This window comes from Thunnus maccoyii, chromosome 21 (assembly GCF_910596095.1).
Source record: "Thunnus maccoyii chromosome 21, fThuMac1.1, whole genome shotgun sequence".
Lineage (NCBI taxonomy): Eukaryota > Metazoa > Chordata > Actinopteri > Scombriformes > Scombridae > Thunnus > Thunnus maccoyii.
The window spans coordinates 16,455,940-16,467,664 of NC_056553.1; positions in this window are offsets into that span (position 1 = coordinate 16,455,940).

Consider the following 11,725-nt stretch of genomic DNA (forward strand, 5'->3'; position numbering starts at 1 on the left):
TCCTATAATCAGCATGTACAAATGAAACTACTGATGAGAGGAGTGACAGTCTCCAGCAGCCTTTAGTCTGAATCTATGTGTCACTGGTAAGATTTTATAGAAAATCTACTAGAAACATCCTTTTAACATCAGTGTTGGCACTGATCACCTTCTTTTAAGTAAAAATAGTAACATAACAGACACAAAGCAATGAAAGGATAGGGGAGTTGTTAAAGTAGTTCATTGTTTAAGTAAGCAAGGGTTTATGGAAAACATGATTTTTTCCACATACAACCAGCATTACACAAACGACCACAACTGATTGTAAAATACCACAAAAAAAAAAAAAGCTTGATAAGCACCAAATAGTAAAATAGCCACAGGTAGCCACAAATGCTTAATCAAAACCAACCACAAAATACTGCAAATGAGCACAACTTAGCTCAGAATACCACAAACAACAAGGTTTTAAGGGAAGAGGAATAGGGCATCAATCCATCTGTGGCCATGTAATGAGACGATGAAACAGATGAATCATGGAGACACAGGAGTTCTTGAGTCTCCGCAGGTATAATGTTGTAAATCATTACCACCTTTCAGGGTCCTTGCTTGAAGAGGTATTGTTTTGAAATGCCTACACTGCTATCTGATCTTCTCAGAGACAAAATTTATCAGCAGAGCATGCGAGAGAGAGACAGTAAGTTTGGCATTGCCAGCACAATGAGAGAAACGAGGGAAAAAGGCAGACAACACAAACAGAGAAAGAGCATTGAGACGGGGAAGCAGACATCACAGGGAAGACAGCAAGCAAAGTCTTTAGGCCAAGCTTGAGAGGTTACACACGTTTCCTGCCTTGATTAATAAAGTCTGGCTGGGGCTCAGGTCAGCTCACTGCTCATCTAGCACAGCTCAAGTCTCACACAAACTCTCAAAAACACACTCACACACGTTCGCTGCTGTCTGCCAGCATTCTTGTGTAGACTGACATGGCCTAACCCCTTTTAATTGTCCTTGAGCAGAAGCTGTTCCAAAGGCCGAATCAGTTAAAAATACAGAATCAGTAGTTATACATCTGTAAATGTGTCTGCATATACGTGCACTGCCGAATTTTATACATTTGATTTGCTTGCGTGAGGCATTTTTCTGTTAGTCGGCGGGTGAAAGTGTGTGTGCCTGTGTGTGTCTGCTAGCCATGAAGCCCAACCAATGATAATACAATAATGAGGTCATATCAGTATTCATCTCACAGGCCGGAACAGGGTGCAGTGTTGATAGAAATTATATTAGGCCATCCAAGATTAAGCACATTTACTCAAATACATACTCAGGTACTTTAAGCCTAACCCTTCATAATGGGTCCATTCCCCAACTGCATAATAGGGCTCCTGTTACAAACTGCATTTAAAAGAATCAAATAAAACATGTAATTTTTATCAAAAAGTAAGAAACACTCACCAAAATGCATCATTAGGGCAGCCCTTGCCCACAGTTTAAGACATTAAGGGCGTTTAGCCATAAGGAGTGGTGAACATAATGGGCTGGGTGTGGGTTCATCGGGTTGTCTGCTAACATTTTTATTGCCTTTTTGCTCCATACTTTACCCATTAAAGAGTTGGAAATGTACAAAAATTGTGTGCCAATTTGTCAGTTATTTGCCCGCTAAATGTCGAAGCACTTTGCTGTCATTTGGGGTGATCAATGCTTAATGAATTAGTCTGTTTTTCACCTCCGTTAAAGGCAGATGTGCTTAGCACCTTCCCAATCCCTTTGAGACCCTGTCTGATGGAAGCCTTCCACCCCTAATTCATAAAAAGTGAGGAGCTAAGCAGTTCATATGTCTAGAAGTGCTAGCTTTTTGGTAAATTGCTTTTTGTGAATTCACTTGAGTCCAAAACGGAACTCAACCTCAACTTTCATTAAACGGCGGATGAAAGAATGTCTTGAGAAGTGGTGGAAATAAAGGGGAAACAGAGACAGAGAGACCAGAAGATAAATGGCAAGAGCTCAAAAGCAATGTTTACATGATGGGAATGAGCGTCCTAATGCAGTGATGATTGCAGAGTGTTTCCAGTGATTCCATTTAGCCTATTGAATTAGCCAGAGCTGGAGTCAGCGCGCTGGCCCCGGCGCTCCAGAAACAGACACCCAGGCATCAAAATCCAATTAAATACATTTGTTAAATAATGTAATGATTGCCTAAGCATACTTTTCAGTTGGACTCCATTCATTTTGAGCCATAAAAATGCCATTGTTTTCTGAGCTTTGGGAAAGGTTATGCAGATTGATAGAATTAATTGTCTGGCAGGCGAAAAATGTCATTAGAACACTTAGATGGCCATGATGGCCCATTTATATCCCCAGCCTGTTAGCGGCCGGGCATTTTAATTTGTAACTTGACATGATAATGTGGCTGGTCCCCAGCTCACAGACGCAAATATTACTCACATTGATTAAAAGGGACCATTCCTTCCTCCTCCCCAATAGCTGGACATGCAGAATCCATACACTGTTAACTTTATCTGGCTAACATTTAGTTTGCCCTGACTTTAATTGCTCCCATCTTAATGTAGAAGGTAATATGAATCTGCAATATGTAGATTTAAAGTCATGCAGCTATGTGCAAGAGGACATTAGTATTAATAATCAAATTATTTGTCTTCTCAAATACATGAATCAAACTTGAGAGAAACCATTTTTGAACAATGTGTTTATCACATTTAAGCCGATGTTTCAGCAGTGACACAGTATGCCAACACATTGACTTGAAATGCTCAGTTTTAGAATTTTCCAGAGTCGCTGGTTATACCCTAAAATAATTTACCTTTAAATATTCAACGGGGTAAAACATTTTATAGAAAAATAACATAACAGACATAAAAAAAACAGTTATTTTGAAGATGTTTTTTAATCATATAATAAATGCTTTGAAAGTCTTTTCAGCTTCAGCCTTATGGGAGAACATTGTTTTGCATGGGGTATCTTTGCAGAGGTCCCTGACGATTATATTAACTGCAGTATTTAACCTGAAGAAATCCTAACATCAGCTTCTGGAAGACAAACAGTACATCTGTGGATATACTGATCAGAATGCAAACATCTCTTCAGAGGTCACCGACTTGGCTTGAGACTGAATTAGACACTGATGGAGAACTCTCCTGCATTATGAGTGGGGGAAAAGGCTATGTTTCCACAGTAACATATTCCTGGGTGTGAGAGGATTGGATCATTAAACCTGACTGGAGATTTCAAGGTCAAAGGTCAGAGGCGCAGCAGTCCAGCGGGAGCAGCTTGTGAATCTATCATTACACTGTGCTCATAAACATACAGCACACAACACACATGTGTGATGGAGTATATGGAGATATAGGTGCAGATGCAGACACACGCACGCACACACACACACACACACACACGCACACACACCTCTTGATTCCTGACAATTAAAGAAAAGATTGACATCCTGCCCCCCTCTCTGTCCACTGCTCTCCATCCATTCTGTCATCACGGGTGAAATTTTCTCCACCAACCACTCCCCCCCATTCACGCTCATTCGTGGAGACTAAATTGTGAGGAACATTATGAGAAAATCAGCGGCGATTTTTTGCTTTCAAGGCATTAAGGTGTCTGATATCATGGAAAAAATATTGTTGATATGGACATGTCTAATAATTTTTGTGTATTTTTTTTGGTTTTAGCCTGCACAGCACAGAAAATACAGAAAGCCTTGTTAAAAAATGTTGTCTTGCCCTTGAGGTTGTTGCAAATTTCATGATCTGTTTAGAAAGCATAACAGCAGTTATTTTACCCTCCTCATGTGATGATCTGGTAAATCACCTAACTACCAAACTTTTCAACTATTCAGCTATTCAACTATTGTCAACTATTGACACTGTTGCCCCTGTCAAACAAAAAAAAGGCCAACCCCAAACAGAGAGTCCTCTGGAAAAATGACAAAATTACTAAATTAAAGAGAAATTCTTGTGCAGCAGAAAGAAAATTGAGAAAGTCTAAATTACATGTCCACCATGACGTTTTCCAGGAGCATCTTGATGTGTACAATCAGAAATGCTAGACAAGCTCATTTCTCCAAACTGATCAGTGATAATCAGAATAATCCAGAAATCCTCTTCTCAACAACTGACCGTCTGATTAACCCTATCCCCTTAGACTCTGGTGATCTTTCATCCACATCCAGATGTGAAGAATTTGCAGCATACTTCAGGGATAAGATAACCACTATCAGGTCTGGTATTACTCAGCTAAGGAATGATACCCCAGAATCCCATACCTCACTATGTGAGATAACCCTAGAGTCTTTTGCCCAGGTTGACGCTGAAATGCTCCTGAAGGTAGTATCACAGCTTAAGCCTTCCACTTGCCCTCTTGATCCCATCCCCAACACCTTTTTTAAAACAATTTTTAACTGTTTATCAGATGAGATCCAAGCTATTATTAACTATTCTTTACAGACAGGTGTTTTTCCATCCACACTTAGGACTGCTATGGTGAAACCCCTCCAGAAGAAAAATAACCTTGACTCATCTTTTGTTAGCAGTTTTAGACCAATTTCTTATGTTCTGTTTAGTCAAAATTTTTAAGAGAAATTAGTTTTTAAGCAGCTAAATGATTTTCTTACCTTGAAATACATTTTTGAAAAATTTCAATCAAGTTTTCAGGCCCATCACAGCACAGAAACAGCCTTTGTAGAGATTTTGAATGACCTTAGAATTAACCTAGACGCAAAAAAACTCTCCGCCCATGTTCTCCTTGACCTGAGTGCAGCATTTGATACAGTTGACCACAATATTCTCATAGACAGACTTCATAAATGTGTAGGCCTCTCTGGCACTGTTCTTAAGTGGTTTACATCTTACATAATTTGATGAACACTCCTCTAAGAAATGTGTTATCAACTGTAGCATATCATAAGGTTTGATCCTAGGTCTGGTCCTTTTCAGTCTTTATAAGCTGTCCCTTGGCAGTGTCATCAGGAGACATGGCATCAATTTTCCCAGTTATGCCGATGATACTCAACTCTATATTGCTGTGTCTCCTGATGACACAAGCCCTATAGATGCTCTCCACAAGTGTATTTTAGACATTAATGCTTGGATGGCTCAGAGCTTCCTTCAACTCAGCCGGGATAAAACAGAGTACCTCTAAACTGAAGTCACTGGCACTTAGTCCCGGGCACCAGACTAAAAAGTTAAGTGTCATCCTAGACTTCAATTTGACCTTCGATGTCCACATCTGGAATGTGACCAAATCTGCCTTTTATCACTTGAAAAATATTGCCAGAGTGCATCCGTTTCTCTCCCAGGCCAATACTGAGAAACTAGTGCATGCTTTTATCACTAGTAGACTGGATTATTGTAATGCTCTCCTTTCTGGTCCACCAAAAAAGACCATACATGCCATAGATCAACTTCAACTTATACAAACCAGGACCAGAAGGAGAGCACATTACACCTGTTTTAAAATAGCTGCACTGGCTACCTTTTAGTTTTAGAATTGATTTTAAGATTCTTTTATTGATCTAAAAATCCCTAAATAGTCTCACTCCTGACTACTTGTTTGACATTGTTTTAAGATATGTACCCACTAGATCCCTCAGGTCCTCTGGTAGTTGTCTCTTGGTTTTTCCTATGGTGCGGTCAAAGATCCATGGCGAGGCCGCTTTTAGCCACCATGGCCCCAGCCTTTGGAGACCTGCCAGAAGACCTGAGGGGGGTAGAGAGTGTGTTTACTGTACTCTTATCTCTTATTTTTTTTATTACATTATACTTTACTCATTTAAATGTTTTTTATTTAAATGAATGTTCTTTTTAACTCTTTTTATGTTCAGCACTTAGAGTTACATTTGATGTATGAATTGCATATATACAAATAATATAAAATAATATAAAATATAAATAAAGTTTGATTGATTGATTGATCACCATTTTTCTCCTCTTGAGCATCTCAGTTTGGTCTCTCTCTGAACATGATTTCCTCTCCTCATTTCCATCTCTCACAAATCAACCTATAATGAACACATTACAGTTAAGCACATTATGGAACATTTGCCCAGCCAATGGCTGTGCATCAGTTTAAGTGACAGTCGTAATGTGAAATGATGAGGACTTGGGTTGTAGTGGTCACATATTCTTTTCTCATAATGTCACAGACCAATTGGAGTATTCTTGAGCAGCGATTTTGTGTCCCTCCTGCAAGCAGTTTGCTTTCATTCTGATAATAGAATTTAATAATTTGATAGAACATAAGTATGTGGTATATATTAATGTACATGTGCATTGTAAGAGAACACTAAAACTGTCAATTTGTCACATACAGAGTCAACAAATGCAACATTTCTTGTGTTACACTTCCTTCAATAATTTATGGAAAATAAAAATATATATATTGTTGAGGTTTAAATCTGCATAGCTGCAGCTCAAAGACATCTTTCTTACTTAGTGAAAGCACACAAAAACTTACCTGACAGAAGTCAACATTTACAAATTGTATTCACCTACTTAAAGCATTGGACCAGCTGGAATAAACCACCAGCAAAGCACAGACTGAGAACACAAACAGACAGACAAACAACATTGAACACCTTCATCAGAGCTCTATCTTTTCTCTCCCAGGTGTCACAATTGCCTAGCTCCTGTGACACGTTTTTGCAATATTGTCTTTGAAACTGATAAAGCTGAATGATCAAAATGCTTGGAGACAAATGGAGAGCCTCTGGTTTGGAGTTTGTGAGACTGGAAGCTGCTACACAAAGAACAAATGATGACAGTTTCTACTGTAGTTCTCTATATCATCATCAACCCATATCAACTTTTTTTTCAAAGCAACCAGATGTGTTACATGTCCCCACTTTGTACTGGGTATCTTACACCAAAAGGAAAAGAGATCTTGTGTCTTGTAATATGATGTATGCATGAAGACAGTTAAAATTGGGACCTCAGCTTCACTAATAAACACTGAGTGTACAAAATATTAGGAATGGCATTTTAATAATGACTTCCATACGGTTTTTCACAATCCATGTGTCAATTTGCAAATCCTTTTTTAACCCGTGTCTTTCTCATAATCAGAATCTCATCCCCAAGAGAGAAGCAGTTTAAAAAGGTGAAATCAATAAAGAATCGAAGCTTTCAAGTGGAATCCCTTGATCAGTCTGTCTCTGGGAAAAAGCACACATTCCCAATATTTTGCACACTTGGTTTCGACTGAATTTTGGCAGGGCAGAGAGCAAAAAGCCTGTTTTAAAGACTATCTTGAAACATGACTATCAATGACACAAAAATCAGTACATCTAATACACTATTAAATATGCTCAGGCCTAGATCAACTGTATCATGTGTCATAAACAACTATGCATCAGCTACTTCTGGATTCTTTTTGACCTCTACACAAGTCTGCGCAAAACAAAATCTACAAATAATGATTTTGGAGGTGCAAAACAGGGTTTTGAGCAGTAATGGAGCACAAAATTATTTTATTTCTACTTGTAAAGCCAAAGCAGGGCAAAATACAAACAGCCTGCACAGCAAATTTTCATGTATCAACTGGAATGTGTTGATTTGTATTAGTCTTGTAACACCAGACAACTGCTTTGCTTCTCACACAGTGATTCAAGATTCAAGAGATTTTATTGGTCACATATGCATACAAGTACGTGTAATGAAATGTGATGATGTGATGATGTATTTTTGTTGAGCAACCTGGGAGTTAGTACCCCTCAGGGTTCACATGGGTATTGATATCATGAAGAAATAGCAAACTTGTAATATTTGAAGAAAAAAAGAAAAAAGTAATTATATTATAAGAAAAAAAAATCATAATGTAACTAGATTTTCATTCTCCATTGCAGTAGGGGGAACCAGAGGTGACATAGCAGCACTGCAGTCCAACCACAAGTAAAAATAATAATGGTATGCTACAGTATGGACTGTCAGGAAAAGCTAAAACATGCACATGTGATCCATTCAAACTATTTAAGCATAACATAAGACCATTTTGCTCTGAAAGCAATCTACTTGATTCTATTATGACTTTTTTTCTAGAAAATTTGTGACTTTATTCCAACAAAATGACGCTATTATTATTTAAATATTATGACTTCCCAAAAAAATCACTTTTTTTCCCTTAACAGCCCTTACAACCATTAAAATATAACACATCATATTTAGAATTATCCTGTTATTCAGCAAACTTCCTCTTCTATCACTTCCTCTGTTCAATACTCTCATCATCTCACCATCAACATCCTCCAAAAAGCAGTACCTCATACCTCACAGTTTGTACTTGTTTATTGTGGTGCTACCACAGAATGACATGTATGAAATAAAGAGACCAAACCTATGAGAACTGATCAATGTTATAATGAATCATGATGTGGTTGTGTTTATTCCCATAACTAACAGGTGCAATATTTTGGTTGTAATTGATTCTCATGGGGAGAGTGACACTGAGGTGTGTAAGAGCGAGAACTCTTCCAAGTGTGAAATTGTGACTCTAGCTGAACATGAGAACTTTATCTGGTTATAGTTAGAATGTGTTGCCAAGAATGTTTCTCATATTCATCATTTTATATATTTTTTTCCATGTTATGATAATCTACTCTGAGATAAAATTTATATGAATATTTTCTAACATACAGTAACTGCTAAGAATGTCTATACTATTTGTTTTATATAGATTATAAAAATCTAACAAGCAGTGTATTGATGCAAGACACCAGCTCCTGTCTCATCAGTGTTTTAAATGCACCAGTGCTAAAATCAATTGTACAGTAGGTTTCTTATTCACAGTTATTACTCATCTGGAGTTGCTATTGAATGCAAAATATCTCAAGTCGTAGTGAAAAATATAACACTCTCACCACTGCCAGAAATGGAAAGCTGTGGAAAGTAAACTGAACAAACTGAGACAAATTTCAAAGACTGATTGGAGTTTTACCTATGTGGTTGGTGCTAAATCAGTTGTCAGACTTATAAATTTACACGTTTGTAGCAATGCGTGAACAGCCAAATCCAACAAGCAAAACCTGGCATTTTCTTTCGTAGAGGTTGTTGCCAAGAGGGGGTTTTATTTGACTGTCTTAAAAGTGGAATAAAAGGGTGCCACAAACACTTTGGCAAGCAACTGTGTTATTCCTAAGCAGCTGAGACAAGGACTCCAACATGTCTCTATCAAAATTAAAAATGTGGAAATATATTAATAAAGCCTTTTTTTCACTCAAACTACATTAAAACTCAAACTACATCTCTCAGGTACCATATTAAACTTACAATGGAAAGATATTGTAATTTATAATGATTATATGTTTCCTGAGCAGGCAAATTGGTCTTTAATGTAGCGCTATAGCAAAGATTGCTAAATAGGTGGTAAAATCCACAAGATCAAATCTGATTATACAACTGCTTACAGTAATGAACGTGCCACTAGCCTGTCCTGTTGAGATTAAGACATTAAAAGTTGAGCATCCTTACAAATGTGACTGAAACAGACAATCTATGATTAACAGTTCACTCTTACATGCTGCCGTCATTGTTGTTAAACAATCTAACATGTTGGTCATGGATCAATGGTCATTGATCAATGGCACTATATTGTATACCTCTGGTAGCAGTAGTGCAGCCTGGTGGTCAGAGAGATTACAGTAGAATATTCTTCATATAGTGAAGCGTCCATGAGTGAGACATTGACCGTCTAATGTGTACCATGCAAACAAAGGATGATCACAAGCTGGCAATCGGCTGCTTTATTTGAAGTTTGTATGAGAAATCTATGTCAGAATGAAAGTAAGTTGAGCAAAAAGTAATTCCAGCTCCCTGTTCCTTACTTACATTTCTGGTGGCACCTGCATATGGCTGTGCTGAACCTCAGACACAGAAAGGGGTGTAGAATGAACCCCCGTCACAGCTGAGGGTGACTGGATAACAAGTGTGAGGTAGTGAGGGAGAGGTGGAGAAAATAACCTCAATTTACACTCATTTTCACTTTTCTTTGACAAATGTTGCAACATATTGGGTTTTTGCCGTGGCGGAGCCTGCTTTCTGTCCGGCGTGTGCGTACGTGTGTTTGTGTGTGGCATGTGTGGACAATGGGCAGACTCTCCTGGTCTCCTAGTTGTCCTAACCCCCTGTGGTGAGAATGAATAACACACCTCATCCTGGGCTTCTTTTCTCTCGCTCACTCATTTTCACACTCCCCTTTTCTCTACTTCCAAAAGGCTGAGACAAAAGCAGGCCTGTGTTATTGCCGTTTTGTTTGTGTGTGTGTGTGTGTGCGTGTGTATGTAGAAGTCCTGTCTCGCTCCTTCAGGAAATGGTGCATCAATGGGCATTATGTAGATGTTTGAATAGCTGCCACCCAGGGTCTGTCTATATATCTAGGTCTCTATAATTCTGTCTGCATCTCAATCATCTTAACAACTAAACATAAAAAAAACAATGATTGATCTATATGTTGTTTTTACAAGGTTTAAAGGAGCACTATGTAATTTTAAAATGTATTTCCCTTGATCGTTCTTTCTTCCACTTAAAGAAAGAGAGAGAAATTCCTTTTTTTGACTATACTGTCCCCTATCAGATTACTTAAATGATACATTTGTCAATTATGAATGATTCATTTATTTATTTAACTTGTTGAACAGAAAATAGCCAAGTTTATTGTCACTCAAAAGTCCTTTGTCCATCCTCAGAACCCACAAAGCCAACACATACCACATGTTCACCCTCATTTTCCTTCACTGGTGTATCTTTTCTCTTTTTTTGGCCTAATTGTTTCTCCCGTTGCGTCTGCCAGTAAAGTATAATGATGATGGTCCATACTTGACTCCCTAGCCAGCCAAAACTGCACTGAACACACAAGAGACCATTGTAAACAGTAGCAGCTTTATCCTGTAAGGACAAAGATCTTCATCCTCTGCAAGTTAACTAGTGGAGAATGTGGCAGCTTTCACCACAGAATGACCTGCAATGTGCTGCATACAAGAACCTACAAATAATGTTCATTCTTAATCACTGAATGTGTGGGGTTTTTTTTTTACATTTCAGTGAATAAATATATTTTTTCCATAAATGTATCCTTAGTTGGTTTAACAAATCGCTTATCTTTTAACGTGGATGATCAAAGCCAACTCATGATCTACATAACTGCACGTCAGTCTGTCTTTCTGTCACATTACCTCACAGATTTTATATCTATATGCACTTATTACTTATGATTACTTGCCAATAAGAGGCAAATCATCATGGAATTTTTGATCTAAATTTGCCTCTGCATGCTACTATTAATCCTTCACTTCCACCAATCTTTCCAATCTTGATGCCTGTCTCCCAGTGCCATTTTATGTCCGTTTCAATATTCCACAGGACTTTGTGATGAACTACAATATTAAACCAGGTAGAATGCTCATTTTCTACTCATCAACAGGCTCAGCGTGTGAGTGTGAGTTTCCTGTGGAGTAGTAGAGGGAAACGGATCACTGAGCCTCCCTAAGGTCCTGCAGAGTGATTAGGTTTTAGATAGGAGATCATCAATTCATACTGGGATCCATACCCACCATAATGATGGGGGAGTGTGTGTGTGTGTGTGTGTATGTGTGTGTATGTACAGTACATGTGTGTGTTTGTGTACGTGGGGAGAGCGCGTGGGATAGAGTCAATTAAAATGTGAGGCAGGCTAAAGAGAGTGATTATGTGCTGACCTTTCCAGCAGTTTTAGACACCCTAACCGTGAAAGGGTT